Source organism: Lampetra fluviatilis, chromosome 3, assembly GCF_964198595.1.
Source record: "Lampetra fluviatilis chromosome 3, kcLamFluv1.1, whole genome shotgun sequence".
NCBI classification, from domain to species: Eukaryota; Metazoa; Chordata; class Hyperoartia; order Petromyzontiformes; family Petromyzontidae; genus Lampetra; species Lampetra fluviatilis.
This window is the reverse complement of record NC_136277.1, coordinates 4,446,745-4,466,418: the sequence shown is the minus strand read 5'-3', so window position 1 is coordinate 4,466,418 and position 19,674 is coordinate 4,446,745.

Genomic DNA, 19,674 nt, shown 5'->3' with positions numbered 1-19,674 from the left:
CGATTTGCAGGTTGTACTCCTGCAACTGCGCCAACCACCGGGCCATCTGCCCCCGCGGCTCCTTGAATGTAAGAAGAAACTGCAGAGCATAATGGTCAGTGCGTACGCGACATTTCCTGCCGTACAAATACGGCCGGAACTGCTTACATGCGAAAATCACGGCGTACAACTCTTGGCGGGTCACGCAATAGTTCAGCTCGGCCCCACTCAAGGTCCGGCTGGCGTACGCGATGACTCGTTCCGTCCCATCCTGTACCTGTGACAACACCGCGCCCAGCCCGCTGCTGCAGGCATCGGTGTTCAAAATAAAATCGGTGGTAAAATCGGGGAAAGCGAGGGTGGGGGCGTGGGTGAGGTGGTCTTTGAGAGTGGTGAAGGCCGTCTGGCAGGCCCCCGTCCACTGATAGGGGTGCTTAGGGGAGGTGAGTTGGGTGAGGGGGCGTGCAATCTCGCTGATTCCCTTTACAAATCGACGATAATAGGTGGCGAGCCCCAAAAATGATCTGATCTCCATCAGATTCCTTGGCCGTGGCCACTCCACTACGGCGCGTACCTTCTCCGGATCGGTGCGCACGCCTGCCTTGCTGACGCGATGCCCGAGGTACCCCACCTCGCGTTGTGCGATGTAACACTTACGTGGCTTGAGCTTGAGATGAGCCGCTCGCAGTCGCTGGAACACCTCTCGTAGCCTGGACCAATGCTCAGACAAAGATCTACTGAACACGATCACATCGTCCAAGTAAATCAGGCACTGTTCCCATTGCAAACCCCGCATCACCAACTCCATCAGCCGCTGGAACGTCGCGGGCGCATTGGTGAGTCCGAACGGGAGTACTCGAAACTCGAATAGCCCCATCGGGGTGGTGAATGCGGTTTTCGGCCGATCCTCCTCCGCCATCTCCACCTGCCAGTACCCGGACGCGAGATCGAGGGTGGAAAAATATCGCGCTCCGGCGAGGCTGTCAAAAGTGTCGTCGATGCGGGGTATGGGGAAGGCGTCGCCGAGCGTGACTGCGTTCAGTTTACGGTAATCGACGCAGAACCGGGTTGACCCATCCTTTTTCGTTACTAGTACCACCGGGGCTGACCAGGGGCTCGCCGAGGGCTGAAGTATGTTATCTCGAAGCATGTCCCCAACCGCCTCTTTGATCTGCGTGCGTTCGGGTGCGCCCACTCGGTATGCAGGGAGTTTGATGGGTCTGGCTGCACCGGTGTCAATTTGGTGCTTAACAAGGTCGGTCCGACCCACGTCCGAGTCGTGTTCACTGAACACGTCGGCATACTCCCGCAGCAACTCGCGCAGCCGATCGGCCTCTCCCTTAGGTAAATCCGCCCATGGCACATGTAACGCGTCGAGCAGGGGGATGATCTCGGCTCGGGGAGTCGGGCCGACTCGCCAGGCCAGGTCCTGGTCCCCCTCAGGACGACCGGGGTCCTCAGCCCAGAGTGCGAACACCGATTCGTCAGAGTGGCGTGCGTGCAAGGGGTGTACGGTGGCGATCGGGGTGCGCCGTCGCAGTATCGCTGGGGTATTGTGCGGGTTAAACATCCGCATAAACAATCGGTCCCCATCTGCGTTTACCAAAGTGGCAGATCCCACGATCCCATACCGTTTTGCCAACTCCGGGTGAGGAGTTAGCGTTACCTCCCCTGATGGTCGGAGCGCGGGGTCGGTGGGGGATGTTGCCACCGGCACCAGCATCTCGGTGAGCGGGCCGATGGTGACTGCCGTCGCCAGGATAGCGGCCACAGGTGCGAAGCGGGGGCGCGTCGGTTCTCGTCCCAAGAACGGTATCCGCTCGCCGTTGCTCTCCATGGTGGCGCATCGCTGGCGGGGTTGCACGTTGAGTCCCAGCTTTTCTAAGAGGTCGGTACCTGCAATACACTCGTGACACAACGCACTCGACACGTAGAACTCCTGGGTGCACACCTGGCTGCCTATGCGGACCTCTAGGGTGGTTCTCCCCAGCAACCCCATTCCGGCTCCGCTCGCCGTGTGCAGCGCGCGGTCCGGGGCCTGCAGGTGACGCACGTCGACCCCGATCGCGCTGCAGTGCGCTGCGCTCACGAGCGAGGCCACCGCCCCCGTGTCCAGCAGGATTCGGGTACGCACTCCGTTTACCTCCCCTTCCACCAGCGACGTGGCCCCCGTGATCCCCGCCACCAGCTCCCGTAGCCAGTCGCCAGGAGTCACCGTTTCTGTGGGCGTTGTTGCTGGAACCTGTGTGGAGATCACTCGCTCGCCATTATCACTACAGCTTGTTTGTGTTGGGGCTACGTCGATTTCACCCCCCGGTGGTCCCCTCTCTAGGGGGGCCTTAGTGTTTGACCTTAGCTCTTGTCTAGCTCGGGCGACCTGAGGACAGTCTCTCCTGAGATGCCCTCGCCGATCGCACACATAACACGCCCGGGGAGGGGTGGCGGCTCCGTAGTGGGCTCTCTTCCCACTCCCTCCTCCCCCAGTGCGCTGCTGCTCATACTCTGCTTCTAGTCGGGCTATCCTTCCAGTTAGCCCTCCTACCATGGAGTCTAGTTCACCCATCTCAGACTGGAGGGTCTTCATATTTTTATTTGCTTCCTCGCGTACCTGGGTTACCCTCTCACCTACTTGGTTTATCATATCTCCCATACCGGCCTGTAACCCAGCTACCCACCCCGGGGTTTTCTCGCTGGGTCTCTGCGGCTCCCTTGCCCGTCCCCTTACTGCGATGGTGATCTCTTCCTCCTCGTCGGAGAGTAGGCTCGCTACGGCGCACTCTCGTCCCCTCCCTCGAGGCTGCGCGCGCTCACCAGAGAGCTTCTCGCATTTACGCGCGCGCTCGACAAGTGTGTTAAAGGAGAGGCGTGCACCGTCTATATTTGGCTGCCACCACGGGGTGTGTGCCAAATATCGCTAGATTTTACCGGCGGCGAGGTCCTCAATTATTTTGGCCTCGTACTCTGGGTACGCGAGCTGGGTCAACATGCGTACATCCTCTGCGTAATCTCGTAGATCCTCGTCGGGTTGGCGGCGGCGTGCCTCTAAGGCCGTCTGCGCATCCTCCTCGTCATAGGCGCCGAAGCGCCGTTCGAGTTCGCACATTAATTTTTCCCACTGAGTTTGTGCGCTTGCGGGCAAAGCTTCCACAAAGTCAGCTGCTCGCCCATCTAAATGTAGCTCTAACTGCTGCAACGCCTCCTCATCCGACCACCCATTAACCTTTTTAGCCCCCCTGATGCTACGGGCAAACGATTTCCATGATGGAATTCCTTTGCCCGTAAATGTGCATTTGATTTTAACCTGGGTTGGGGGGTCTCTTTCCCTTGAGGGTGCGGGGGATCGTCCCGTTTCTGACACCAATATGTGGGGGCCGTTGGCCCCCGGGGTCCCTCCCGCCTTCATCCCCTATTCCGTTTACGTTACCCCACCTCCCTATTACCCGCTACGGTTTCGCCGGCATTCGAACGCGACGCCCCTACTGTTACAGCCTCGCGCCACGCTCCCACGCTGCGAGCATACGTGCGCACAGCATCATCAATCAAACGCCACACTCCCCCACTTTACACCGCTACGTACAGCTCTCGCACATTGCGAGCGTGTGCCCGTCTATAGCTCTGTGCGGCACTCGCCTCCACGTCGAATAACCACGTTACCAATGCGCATCCGTATCCGACACGTAACGAACGTATGCGCACTCACGCACACAGCTCTCCGCGGCACTCCAACTCAACTCACGTTATGATCGCGCACCTGTATCACACACGGAGTGAATACACGCGACACCCACTCTCGCGCCGCTCTGCGCAGAGCTCCCCCGAGGCGAGCCGCAGCACTACACTCACCCCTGACTACTCGCGTTATGATCGCGCACCTGTATCGCACACGGGGTGGACGCACGCACACACACGCAGCTCCCCACGCGACACACCGCACGACAAGATCACGCGAGACCACGCTTCGCTATTAATGATTTATTATCTGCTACCTGGTAATTACTGTTATGTCAGTATAAGTCGACGAGGCTGGCCTATCCTACTTCCCCTGGACCTATTCCCTATTTATCGGCTTATGATACCCTGTCACCTTGCTACTCACGGGTCGAAGTATTCGGCGTCCTGTGGCTTTTCCTCTATGCCGTCGGGGCACGTCGCGCGGACGTCCGGAGGGCAGAGCTGGGAGCCGACTTGCACCCGTGCCTCTTGAAGAGAAGTGAGGAGAGAGAGATTTCCCCTTTGCGCTCCCTATTTATCCTCCCTACCTCAAAGGGATCCGGCTCTGAACAATGGGCTCGCGATCATCTGGCACGTACACGGCGGTTCCGGGCTCTTTTGATATGCTAATCAGTGTGCGGCATGCGCGGCGTAAATCCCAATTAATCCCTTATCCTCCCTAACAATGGGGCCTGCGCGCTCAAGCGCAACCATCCCAACCTTCCGTGACTATGCGCAAGCGCCCCTGCTGTCCTGCTACTCATGCTATCCCGTCCTTCCCCTGCTTGTCTCGTCGACCCGTGGGGGTGTGTGTGGGGGGAAATGCGCCTCAACCGCGGTGGCCGAATGCCCCACGCCGCGACCACACCATATTAAGGCCGGTCGCAGCGCCGCGGCGCAACGTAGCACGGGGGAGGTCATCCAATTCCCTGATCACCGGAAACCGTGAGAGTTAATCCCGATAAGGGTTTCTCGGATAAAAACCGGTCGGCCAGGTGACCTCCCCTCGGAGCTCTATGGGGGGGGGGGGGGGGGGAAATGCGTGCGGGTGTGTTCATGTGAGGTGAGGTGAGGGGGACAAGGGGTTGGCTCCGTTGCTTGGTGGTGGCGAGGTCGGGGATGGGCGCCTGCCGAACGGCTTCGTGGCGGCGGCATCACACAAACGTTCGTAGGCCTTAGTAAAAAACATATTTGATACTATATTTCTTTGGGCCAAATAAAAAAAATGTTTTACCACATTAGTGTCTAGCAGCAACATAAAAAGCAAAATGGCCCAATTTTGTCCCAATTATTTTATTTAAGATCTACAATTTTATACAATATATCTTTGCAACGTGTGCTATTTACAGAGAATACATGTTCATAAAATACATAAAGGGTGTTTTACTGTCATGTTAAGTCTACAGACTTGGACTTATTTTCTATCAATGTTTTCAGACAGATAGGACTTTAAATGCGCTAAAGAGACTCAGTGGGGTTGTGTGATGTCAGATCATGGATTGTTGAGGTGAATTGAGTCCTCAGTATTTATAATGCAGTCTCAGGACTATGACCTGGGCAACATCCATACTTAAATGATTCCGTAGGCTTTTGCGACCAATTTCATCCGTAAGAGGTTTTTTTTTCAGGTTAGATCGCGTAAATCCGAGTACGACGTTTCGCCAGTAATTACAACTAGCTTCATCAGGCGATAGCCATTCTCGCGGCCACCAGTCAAGTTGACTCTATTGTCATTACACGTGTATCAGTTTATCTCCGCTGACTAATGTACCGAAAGAACTAAAGAGTATGGATTCCTGCAGTCACGAAAGCTTCAAATCAAGATTGTACTTTAAGGGCTTCAGAGTGTATCAACCAGAGGTGTGGACTCGAGTCATGTGACTTGGACTCGAGTCAGACTCGAGTCATGAATTTGATGACTTGCGACTCGACTTGGACTTGCATAACAATGACTTTGTCCCACCTATGAGATGTGGACTCGAGTCATGTGACTTGGACTCGAGTCAGACTCGAGTCATGAATTTGATGACTTGCGACTCGACTTGGACTTGCATAACAATGACTTTGTCCCACCTCTGGTATCAACGACATAGAATGGTCAAGCTGGTTAATTTTAAAGGTTTAAATAAGATACTGTGGTCATGACCAATTCATCACCATGAAGAGGTTTGGGATGTTGAACGATTATCAATAAACGATTAATCGATTTCAGACTTAAATTATAAGTTACCTCACGTTAACTTTCGCCATGTACAGTACCTCATGTTAACTTTCCCCTTGTACAGTACCTCACGTTAACGTTCCCCTTGTACAGTACCTCACATTAACTTTCTCCTTGTACAGTACCTCACGTTAACTTCCCCATTGTACAGTACCTCAAGTTAACTTTCCAATTGTACAGTACCTCACGTTAACTTTCCCCTTGTACAGTACCTCACGTTAACTTTCACATTGTACAGTATCTCACGTTAACTTTCACATTGTACAGTACATCATATTAACTTTCCACTTGTACAGGTACCTCACCTCAACTTCCCCCTTGTACAGTGCCTCACCTTGATGTTCCACTTGTACAGTACATCACATTAACTTTACCATTGTACGGTACCTCACGTTAACTTTACCATTGTACAGTACATCACGTTAACTTTCCCCTTGTACAGTACCTCACGTTAACGTTCCCCTTGTACAGTACCTCACGTTAACTTCCCCATTGTACAGTACCTCACGTTAACTTTCCGATTGTACAGTTCCTCACGTTAACTTTACCATTGTACAGTACCTCACGTTAACTTCCCCATTGTACAGTACCTCACGTTAACTTTCCCATTTTACATTACCTCACGTTAACTTTACCATTGCACATTACCTCACGTTAACTTTACCATTGTACAGTACCTCAAGTTAACTTTCCAATTGTACAGTACCTCCCGTTAACTTTCCCCTTGTACAGTACATCACGTTAACTTTCCGATTGTACAGTACCTCACGTTCACTTTACCATTGTACAGTACCTCATGTTAACTTTCCGATTGTACGGTACCTCATGTTAACTTTACCATTGTACATCACGTTAACTTTTCCATTCTATAGTACCTCACGGTAACTTTCCCCTTGTACAGTACCTCACGTTATCTTTACCATTGTACAGTACCTCACGTTACAGTACCTCACATTACAGTACCTCACGTTATCTTTACTATTGTACAGTACCTCACGTTAACTTTCCGATTGTACAGTACCTCACTTTAACTTTACCATTCTACAGTACGTCACGTTAACGTTACCATTGTACATTACCTCACGTTAACTTTCCCCTTGTACAGTACCTCAAGTTAACTTTCCAATTGTACAGTACCTCACGTTAACTTTCCCCTTGCACAGTACCTCACGTTAACTTTCACATTGTACAGTACCTCACGTTAACTTTCACATTGTACAGGTACCCCACCTTAACTTCCCCCTTGTACAATGCCTCACCTTGATGTTCCACTTGTACAGTACATCACATTAACTTTACCATTGTACGGTACCTCACGTTAACGTTCCCCTTGTACAGTACCTCACGTTAACTTCCCCATTGTACAGTACCTCATGTTAACGTTCCGATTGTACAGTACCTCACGTTAACTTCCCCATTGTACAGTACCTCACGTTAACTTTCCCATTTTACAGTACCTCACGTTAACTTTACCATTGTACAGTACCTCACGTTAACTTCCCCATTGTACAGTACCTCACGTTAACTTTACCATTGTACAGTACCTCACGTTAACTTTACCATTGTACAGTACCTCACGTTAACTTCCCCATTGTACAGTACCTCACGTTAACTTCCCCATTGTACAGTACCTCACGTTAACTTTACCATTGTACAGTACCTCACGTTAACTTTCCCTTTGTACAGTACCTAACGTTAACTTTCCCATTGTACAGTACCTCACGTTAACTTTACCATTGTACAGTACCTCACGTTAACTTTCCCTTTGTACAGTACCTCACGTTAACTTTACCATTGTACAGTACCTCACGTTAACTTTCCCTTTGTACAGTACCTCACGTTAACGTTCCCATTGTACAGTACCTCATGTTAACTTTCCCCTTGTACAGTACCTCACATTTACTTTCCCCTTGTACAGTACCTCATATTAACTTTCCCATTGTACAGTACCTCACGTTAACTTCCCCATTGTACAGTACCTCATATTAACTTTACCATTCTACAGTACCTCACGTTAACTTTACCATTGTACAGTACCTCATGTTAACTTCCCCCTTGTACAGTACCTCACGTTATCTTTACCATTGTACAGTACCTCACGTTAACTTCCCCCTTGTACAGTACCTCACGTTATCTTTACCATTCTACAGTACCTCACGTTAACTTTACCATTGTACAGTACCTCACGTTATCTTTACCATTGTACAGTACCTCATGTTAACTTCCCCCTTGTACAGTACCTCACGTTATCTTTACCATTGTACAGTACCTCATGTTAACTTCCCCCTTGTACAGTACCTCACGTTAACTTTACCATTCTACAGTACCTCACGTTAACTTTACCATTGTACAGTACCTCATGTTAACTTCCCCCTTGTACAGTACCTCACGTTATCTTTACCATTGTACAGTACCTCACGTTAACTTTCCCTTTGTACAGTACCTAACGTTAACTTTCCCATTGTACAGTACCTCACGTTAACTTTCCCTTTGTACAGTACCTCACGTTAACGTTCCCATTGTACAGTACCTCATGTTAATTTTCCCCTTGTACAGTACCTCACATTTACTTTCCCCTTGTACAGTACCTCATATTAACTTTCCCATTGTACAGTACCTCATATTAACTTTACCATTCTACAGTACCTCACGTTAACTTTACCATTTTACAGTACCTCATGTTAACTTCCCCCTTGTACAGTACCTCACGTTATCTTTACCATTGTACAGTACCTCACGTTAACTTTACCATTGTACATTACCTCACGTTAACTTTCCGATTGTACAGTACCTCACGTTAACTTTACCTTTGTACAGTACCTCACGTTAACTTTTCCCTTGTACAGTACCTAATGTTAACTTTCCCCTTGTACAGTACCTCACGTTAACGTTCCCATTGTACAGTACCTCACGTTAACTTTCTCCTCGTACAGTACCTCACGTTAACTTTACCATTGTACAGTACCTCACGTTAACTTTCCCTTTGTACAGTACTTCACGTTAACTTTCCCATTTTACAGTACCTCACGTTAACGTTCCCATTGTACAGTACCTCACATTTACTTTCCCCTTGTACAGTACCTCACGTTAACTTCACCATTCTACAGTACCTCACGTTAACTTTACCATTGTACATTACCTCACGTTAACTTCCCCCTTGTACAGTACCTCACGTTATCTTTACCATTGTACAGTACCTCACGTTAACTTTACCATTCTACATCACGTTAACTTTTCCATTGTACATGACCTCATGGTAATTTTTCCATTGTACATAAGCTCACGTTAACTTTACCATTCTAGAGTACCTCACGTTAACTTTACCATTGTACATTACCTCACGTTAACTTTCCGATTGTACAGTACCTCACGTTAACTTTACCTTTGTACAGTACCTCACGTTAACTTTCCCCTTGTACAGTACCTAATGTTAACTTTCCCCTTGTACAGTACCTCACGTTAACGTTCCCATTGTACAGTACCTCACGTTAACGTTCTCCTCGTACAGTACCTCACGTTAACGTTACCATTGTACAGTACCTCACGTTAACTTTCTCTTTGTACAGTACCTCACGTTAACTTTCCCATTGTACAGTACCTCACGTTAACTTTCCCATTGTACAGTACCTCACGTTAACGTTCCCATTGTACAGTACCTCATGTTAACTTTCCCCTTGTACAGTACCTCACATTTATTCTTTGGTTCTTTTCGGTTAAGTCACGTCTAAAAATAAAATAATAAATCAAAATAAAACAACACATTACGACGTTTCGATTGCAACACAAGCAATCATCATCAGGCATAAAAGAAATAGCAACAAAAATCTAACTAGAAAACTATAGACCGACATACAAGCAGACAGACATCACAACGGCACACATAGAGAGGAGTATACAGGCACACGAAAATTAAATAACCTAGTAAAATATTGAAATGTGATGTAATACAACACAGAGAGTCGGTTAACACACAATTAACGCATGGCCTGGTTGACTACGTGTTTCAAAATTTGCTAAGTTAGAATTTTAAGTGTGAGCAACAAATATCTAACTAGAAAACTATAGACAGACATACAAGCAGACAGACATCACAACGGCACACAGAGAGAGGACACAAATCGGCTGTGTGAGCAACAAAAATCTAACTAGAAAACTATAGACAGACATACAAGCAGACAGACATCACAACGGCACACAGAGAGAGGACACAAATCGGCACAAAGAGATGGTCGTTTCTGTGACGGTACCTTAAATATAGAGAGGAGGGGGAGGGGACGGGGGGAGGGAGAGGGCGGGGAGAATCAGCATATCAATGAGTGCACGCCAAAGTACTCCCATTGTAAGTGAGATGATAGACGCGGCACGGGAGGCAAACCTGAAAATTAGGACAAACGCGGCACGGGAGGCAAGCCTGAAAATTAGGAGACAAGCACACGAAAATTAAATAACCTAGTAAATTATCGAAATGTGATGTAATACAACACAGAGAGTGGGTTAACACACAATTAACGCATAACCTGGTTTATTACCTGTGTAGTGGTGATACGCGCTGGGGGTATACGTCGTGTGCCAGCGCCTATGTACGTGTGTGTGTATGGTGACGCGCGCTGACGGGGAGGAGCAGGCGTCAGCGCGCGGGTGGGGGTAGTGCTGCTGATTGGCTGTGTGCCGGTGACGCGCTGAGAGGGAGTGATCGGGTGGCAGCGCGGTGTGATTGGTCGAGGAGTGGAAACACGCGCTGGGCGGAAACGGATCGTAGAGATAGCGCGTGGTGATTGGGTAACTGAGGAGCGGTGCCGACGTTGAGGTCCGCATCCGCTCCGTCTCCCGGGAGGAAGGGATATATAAGGTGATGCACAGAGGAGTAGCCGGAGGAAGTGGAACCATCTAGGAATGAAGACGAAGGTGCAGAGATAGAGCCCGGAGAGGAGAGTAATGGAGAGTAATGGAGAGTAATGGAGAGTAACGTACAAGGTGTAGCCAGAGAGAGAGAAAGGTCTACACGAGCCGAGTAATGTACAAGGTGTAGCCAGAGAGAGAGAAAGGTCTACACGAGCCGAGTAATGTACAGGGTGTAGCCAGAGAGAGTGTAAGGTCTACACGAGCCGAGTAATGCATACGGTGTAGCCAGAGAGAGTGTAAGGTCTACACGAGCCGAGTAATGCATACGGTGTAGCCAGAGAGAGTATAAGGTCTACACGAGATAGGTACTGAAGAGTGTGTAGCCGGAGTTGTAAGGTCTACACGAGACGGGTACTGAAGAGTGTGTAGCCAGATGTGTAAAGTCTACACGAGACGAGTGAAGAGTGTAGCGGAGGCGTAAGGTCTACACGGGACGAGTAAAGAGTGTAGCAGAGGCGCAGAGTCTACACGAGACGAGAGAAGAGTGTAGCCGAGGCGCGGAGTCTACACGAGGCACAGAGAGCCAGCAGCACAGAATCTACGGGAGTCGAGAGAAGTGTGGAGCGGAGAGAAGAGGTCACGAGTTGTATCGTTGTATGGTGACCGTACTGTGAAGAAGAGAGGCCACGCGTTGTATCGTTCAAGTCAAGATTTCATAAAAGAAGTGTGTTCCCGTCAAAGGAGTTTCCTGCCGTCATTTCCAATACTTCATCTGGCGTCAGAAGTGAAACGGGCTTCCAAGTATGGAGACAAGGAAGACCCGTAGTACCCACGGGATTGACCGCGAGGAAAACCTGGACGACTCGGGGCCGCTGGTGGCGGGGGGTGAGGAGGATGACTTGCCCACGCTACAGGATCCGTCGACGGCGCCGGGCGAGCGACCGGGGACCGAGGCCGTGCTTCGTGAGGCGCACTCCCGACTGGCGGAGCTCGACCTTCCGGATGTGACGTCACGGGGGGGTGGAGTCATGTCACGTGGGAGGAAGGTTCAGGTCCTTAAAGGGGTAAACCGGAAGGAGAAGGCAGTCGGGGTGTGAATGGAAAAGAGTGAGGCCACGCGGGCGAACGAGAGGAGGGGGGCACCGTCGGCCATCGGGAGCCAACCCCGGGGAGTAGGGAGCTACTGGGTGGTGTGAAGCTGCAGAGAAGTACAGCCAGTAAGGCTGTGTGTTAGAAGCAGCGGTGTGGCTGCCAGGAGTTGCAGGAGCAAGCCGTTGTGATGTCTGTCTGCTTGTATGTCGGTCTATAGTTTTCTAGTTAGATTTTTGTTGCTATTTCTTTTATGCCTGATGATGATTGCTTGTGTTGCAATCGAAACGTCGTAATGTGTTGTTTTATTTTGATTTATTATTTTATTTTTAGACGTGACTTAACCGAAAAGAACCAAAGAATAATTCCTGCAGTCACGAAAGCTCCCAAATTAAGATTGAACCACTTCTACGGGGAAGTTTTAAACTTATCCTTTTTTCTTTCTGGCTATTTGTTATCTCTGCCTGTGTCCTCTCCTTGAAATTTCACACTTAAAATTCTAACTTAGCAAATTTTGAAACACGTAATAAACCAGGCTATGCGTTAATTGTGTGTTAACCGACTCTTTGTGTTGTATTACATCACATTTCGATAATTTACTAGGTTATTTAATTTTCGTGTGCTTGTCTCCTAATTTTCAGGCTTGCCTCCCGTGCCGCGTTTGTCCTAATTTTCAGGTTTGCCTCCCGTGCCGCGTCTATCATCTCACTTACAATGGGAGTACGTTGGCGTGCACTCATTGATATGCTGATTCTCCCCGCCCTCTCCCTCCCCCCGTCCCCTCCCCCTCCTCTCTATATTTAAGGGACCGTCACAGAAACGACCATCTCTTTGTGCCGATTTGTGTCCTCTCTCTGTGTGCCGTTGTGATGTCTGTCTGCTTGTATGTCTGTCTATAGTTTTCTAGTTAGATTTTTGTTGCTCACACAGCCGATTTGTGTCCTCTCTCTGTGTGCCGTTGTGATGTCTGTCTGCTTGTATGTCTGTCTATAGTTTTCTAGTTAGATATTTGTTGCTCACACTTAAAATTCTAACTTAGCAAATTTTGAAACACGTAGTCAACCAGGCCATGCGTTAATTGTGTGTTAACCGACTCTCTGTGTTGTATTACATCACGTTTCAATATTTTACTAGGTTATTTAATTTTCGTGTGCCTGTATACTCCTCTCTATGTGTGCCGTTGTGATGTCTGTCTGCTTGTATGTCGGTCTATAGTTTTCTAGTTAGATTTTTGTTGCTATTTCTTTTATGCCTGATGATGATTGCTTGTGTTGCAATCGAAACGTCGTAATGTGTTGTTTTATTTTGATTTATTATTTTATTTTTAGACGTGACTTAACCGAAAAGAACCAAAGAATAATTCCTGCAGTCACGAAAGCTCCCAAATTAAGATTGAACCACTTCTACGGGGAAGTTTTTAACTTATCCTTTTTTCTTTCTGGCTATTTGTTTTCTCTGCCTGTGTCCTCTCCTTGAAATTTCACACTTAAAATTCTAACTTAGCAAATTTTGAAACACGTAATAAACCAGGCTATGCGTTAATTGTGTGTTAACCGACTCTCTGTGTTGTATTACATCACATTTCGATAATTTACTAGGTTATTTAATTTTCGTGTGCTTGTCTCCTAATTTTCAGGCTTGCCTCCCGTGCCGCGTTTGTCCTAATTTTCAGGTTTTCCTCCCGTGCCGCGTCTATCATCTCACTTACAATGGGAGTACGTTGGCATGCACTCATTGATATGCTGATTCTCCCCGCCCTCTCCCTCCCCCCGTCCCCTCCCCCTCCTCTCTATATTTAAGGGACCGTCACAGAAACGACCATCTCTTTGTGCCGATTTGTGTCCTCTCTCTGTGTGCCGTTGTGATGTCTGTCTGCTTGTATGTCTGTCTATAGTTTTCTAGTTAGATATTTGTTGCTCACACTTAAAATTCTAACTTAGCAAATTTTGAAACACGTAGTCAACCAGGCCATGCGTTAATTGTGTGTTAACCGACTCTCTGTGTTGTATTACATCACATTTCAATATTTTACTAGGTTATTTAATTTTCGTGTGCCTGTATACTCCTCTCTATGTGTGCCGTTGTGATGTCTGTCTGCTTGTATGTCGGTCTATAGTTTTCTAGTTAGATTTTTGTTGCTATTTCTTTTATGCCTGATGATGATTGCTTGTGTTGCAATCGAAACGTCGTAATGTGTTGTTTTATTTTGATTTATTATTTTATTTTTAGACGTGACTTAACCGAAAAGAACCAAAGAATAATTCCTGCAGTCACGAAAGCTCCCAAATTAAGATTGAACCACTTCTACGGGGAAGTTTTAAACGTATCCTTTTTTCTTTCTGGCTATTTGTTCTCTCTGCCTGTGTCCTCTCCTTGAAATTTCACACTTAAAATTCTAACTTAGCAAATTTTGAAACACGTAATAAACCAGGCTATGCGTTAATTGTGTGTTAACCGACTCTCTGTGTTGTATTACATCACATTTCGATAATTTACTAGGTTATTTAATTTTCGTGTGCTTGTCTCCTAATTTTCAGGCTTGCCTCCCGTGCCGCGTTTGTCCTAATTTTCAGGTTTGCCTCCCGTGCCGCGTCTATCATCTCACTTACAATGGGAGTACGTTGGCGTGCACTCATTGATATGCTGATTCTCCCCGCCCTCTCCCTCCCCCCGTCCCCTCCCCCTCCTCTCTATATTTAAGGGACCGTCACAGAAACGACCATCTCTTTGTGCCGATTTGTGTCCTCTCTCTGTGTGCCGTTGTGATGTCTGTCTGCTTGTATGTCTGTCTATAGTTTTCTAGTTAGATTTTTGTTGCTCACACAGCCGATTTGTGTCCTCTCTCTGTGTGCCGTTGTGATGTCTGTCTGCTTGTATGTCTGTCTATAGTTTTCTAGTTAGATATTTGTTGCTCACACTTAAAATTCTAACTTAGCAAATTTTGAAACACGTAGTCAACCAGGCCATGCGTTAATTGTGTGTTAACCGACTCTCTGTGTTGTATTACATCACATTTCAATATTTTACTAGGTTATTAAATTTTCGTGTGCCTGTATACTCCTCTCTATGTGTGCCGTTGTGATGTCTGTCTGCTTGTATGTCGGTCTATAGTTTTCTAGTTAGATTTTTGTTGCTATTTCTTTTATGCCTGATGATGATTGCTTGTTTTGCAATCGAAACGTCGTAATGTGTTGTTTTATTTTGATTTATTATTTTATTTTTAGACGTGACTTAACCGAAAAGAACCAAAGAATAATTCCTGCAGTCACGAAAGCTCCCAAATTAAGACCTCACATTTACTTTCCCCTTGTACAGTACCTCATATTAACTTTCCCATTGTACAGTACCTCACGTTAACTTCCCCATTGTACAGTACCTCATATTAACTTTACCATTCTACAGTACCTCACGTTAACTTTACCATTGTACATCACGTTAACTTTTCCATTGTACATGACCTCACGTTAACTTCCCCCTTGTACAGTACCTCACGTTATCTTTACCATTGTACAGTACCTCACGTTAACTTTACCATTGTACATCACGTTAACTTTTCCATTGTACATGACCTCATGTTAACTTTTCCATTGTACATGACCTCACATTAACTTTACCATTCTACAGTACCTCACGTTAACTTTACCATTGTACATTACCTCACGTTAACTTTCCGATTGTATAGTACCTCACGTTAACTTTACCTTTGTACAGTACCTCACGTTAACTTTCCCCTTGTACAGTACCTAATGTTAACTTTCCCCTTGTACAGTACCTCACGTTAACGTTCCCATTGTACAGTACCTCACGTTAACTTTCTCCTCGTACAGTACCTCACGTTAACTTTACCATTGTACAGTACCTCACGTTAACTTTCCCTTTGTACAGTACCTCACGTTAACGTTCCCATTGTACAGTACCTCACGTTAACTTCCCCATTGTACAGTACCTCATATTAACTTTACCATTCTACAGTACCTCACGTTAACTTTACCATTGTACAGTACCTCACGTTAACTTCCCCCTTGTACAGTACCTCACGTTATCTTTACCATTGTACAGTACCTCACGTTAACTTTACCATTGTACATCACGTTAACTTTTCCATTGTACATGACCTCACGTTAACTTTACCATTCTACAGTACCTCACGTTAACTTTACCATTGTACATTACCTCACGTTAACTTTCCGATTGTACAGTACCTCACGTTAACTTTACCTTTGTACAGTACCTCACGTTAACTTTCCCCTTGTAAAGTACCTAATGTTAACTTTCCCCTTGTACAGTACCTCACGTTAACTTTCCCATTGTACAGTACCTCACGTTAACTTTCTCCTCGTACAGTACCTCACGTTAACTTTACCATTGTACAGTACCTCACGTTAACTTTCCCTTTGTACAGTACTTCACGTTAACTTTCCCATTTTACAGTATCTCACGTTAACGTTCCCATTGTACAGTACCTCATGTTAACTTTCCCCTTGTACAGTACCTCACATTTACTTTCCCCTTGTACAGTACCTCATATTAACTTTACCATTCTACAGTAGCTCACGTTAACTTTACCATTGTACATTACCTCACGTTAACTTCCCCCTTGTACAGTACCTCCCGTTAACTTTCCCATTGTACAGTACCTCACGTTAACTTTCTCCTCGTACAGTACCTCACGTTAACTTTACCATTGTACATTACCTCACGTTAACTTCCCCCTTGTACAGTACCTCACGTTATCTTTACCATTGTACAGTACCTCACGTTAACTTTACCATTGTACATCACGTTCACTTTTCCATTGTACATGACCTCATGTTAACTTTTCCATTGTACATAAGCTCACGTTAACTTTACCATTCTAGAGTACCTCACGTTAACTTTACCATTGTACATTACCTCACGTTAACTTTCCGATTGTACAGTACCTCACGTTAACTTTACCTTTGTACAGTACCTCACGTTAACTTTCCCCTTGTACAGTACCTAATGTTAACTTTCCCCTTGTACATTACCTCACGTTAACTTCCCCCTTGTACTGTACCTCACGTTAACGTTACCATTGTACAGTACCTCACGTTAACTTTCCCTTTGTACAGTACCTCACGTTAACTTTCCCATTGTACAGTACCTCACGTTAACTTTCCCTTTGTACAGTACCTCACGTTAACGTTCCCATTGTACAGTACCTCATGTTAACTTTCCCCTTGTACAGTACCTCACATTTACTTTTCCCCTTGTACAGTACCTCATATTAACTTTCCCATTGTACAGTACCTCACGTTAACTTCCCCATTGTACAGTACCTCATATTAACTTTACCATTCTACAGTACCTCACGTTAACTTTACCATTGTACATTACCTCACGTTAACTTCCCCCTTGTACAGTACCTCACGTTATCTTTACCATTGTACAGTACCTCACGTTAACTTTACCATTGTACATCACGTTAACTTTTCCATTGTACATGACCTCATGTTAACTTTTCCATTGTACAGTGATACCTCGGTTCACGAACGCTTCTGTTCATGAACAACTCGGTTCACGAACAGAAAAGTTCATAAAAATATGCTCCGGTTCACGAACTCCGCTTTGGTTCACGAACAGGAGCCGCGGCCATTTTAATGCTATTTCCAGGCTGTCACATGATCGTGACTTCCTGTAGGAAGATCGTGGAGAGAAGAAGAGACGCAGAAACAAGTACTGTGAGTACTGTGAAGACACTTTCAGTGACTTTTTGCTTTTTGGTGTGCTTTTGAGCACATACAGTACTGTACTGTACTACTGTACTGTACAATACTGTACTTACTGTATTGTACAGTTCACCCGTTTGAGTGCTTACTGAAGTCATCTCAAGCAAGGTTAGTGTTCTCTCTTTATACATTACTGTACTGTACAGTACTAATGTGTATTGTAATTTGTTTCATATTTTTGTGCTTCAAAAACCAAAAAAAATGGTCAGAACGGATTAACCGGATTTACATTGAACCCTATGGGAAAATGTGCCTCGGTTCACGACCAATTCGGTTCGCGACCAGAGTCAGTTCACGAATTAAGTTCGTGAACCGAGGTCTCACTGTACATGACCTCACGTTAACTTTCCCATTGTACATTACCTCACGTTAACTTCCCCATTGTACAGCACCTCACGTTAACTTTTCCATTGTACAGCACCTCACATTAACTTCCCCAATGTACAGTACCTCACATTAACTTTCTCCTTGTACAGTACCTCACGTTAACTTTACCTTTGTGCATTACCTCACGTTAACTTTCCTGTTGTACAGTACCTCACGTTCACTTTCCACATGTACAGTACCTCACGTTGACTTTACCATTGTAGAGTACCTCACGTTAATTTTCCCATTGTACAGTGAGGGAACAAAGAATTTGATCCCCTGCTGATTTTGTACGTTTGCCCACTGACAAAGAAATGATCAGTCTATAATTTTAAAGGTATGTTTATTTGAACAGTGAGAGACAGAATAACAACAACAAAATCCAGAAAAACGCATGTCAAAAATGTTATAAATTGATTTGAATTTTAATGAGGGAAATAAGTATTTGACTCCTCTGCAAAACATGACTTAGTACTTGGTGGCAAAACCCGTGTTGGCAATCACAGAGGTCAGACATTTCTTGTAGTTGGCCACCAGGTTTGCACATATCTCAGGAGGGATTTTGTCCCACTCCTCGTTGCAGATCTTCTCCAAGTCATTAAGGTTTCGAGGCTGACGTTTGGCAACTCGAACCTTCAGCTCCCTCCACAGATTTTCTATGCATTTCAGGTCTGGAGACTGGCTAGGCCACTCCAAGACCTTAATGTGCTTCTTCTTGAGCCACTCTTTTGTTGCCTTGGCCGTGTGTTTTGGGTCATTGTCATGCTGGAATACCCATCCACGACCCATTTTAAATGCCCTGGCTGAGAGGAGGTTCTCACCCAAGATTTGACGGTACATCGCCCCGTCCATCGTCCCTTTGATGCGGTGAAGTTGTCCTGTCCCCTTAGCAGAAAAACACCCCCAAAGCATGTTTCCACCTCCATGTTTGACGGTGGGGATGGTGTTCTTGGGGTCATAGGCAGCATTCTTCCTCCTCCAAACACGGCGAGTTGAGTTGATGCCAAAGAGCTCCATTTTGTCTTATTGGTTCTTTCGGTAAAGTCACGTAGAATGGAAATAATAAAATAATAAAAATACAACATAATAAAATAATTATCACGACGTTTCAGCCTCAACGCAAACAGCCGTCCTGAGGTGAAGAACAGGTCTGTCAGAAAGACAGCGTCTGAATGGCTCCATTTTGGTCTCATCTGACCACAACACTTTCACCCAGTTGTCCTCTGAATCATTCAGATGTTCATTGTCAAACTTCAGACGGGCATGGTATATGTGCTTTATTGAGCAGGGGGACCTTGCGGACGCTGCAGGATTTCAGTCCTTCACGGCGTAGTGTGTTACCAACTGTTCTCTTGGTGACCATGGTCCCAGCTGCCTTGAGATCATTGACAAGATCCTCCCGTGTAGTTCTGGGCTGATTCCTCACCGTTCTCATGATCATTGCAACTCCACGAGGTGAGATCTTGCATAGAGCCCTAGGCCGAGGGAGATTGACAGTTCTTTTGTGTTTCTTCCATTTCCGAATAATCGCACCAACTGTTGTCACCTTCTCACCAAGCTGCTTGGCAATGGTCTTGTAGCCCATTCCAGCCTTGTGTAGGTCTACAATCTTGTCCCTGACATCCTTGGAGAGCTCTTTGGTCTTGGCCATGGTGGAGAGTTTGGAATATGATTGATTGCATCTGTGAACAGGTGTCTTTTATACAGGTAACAAGT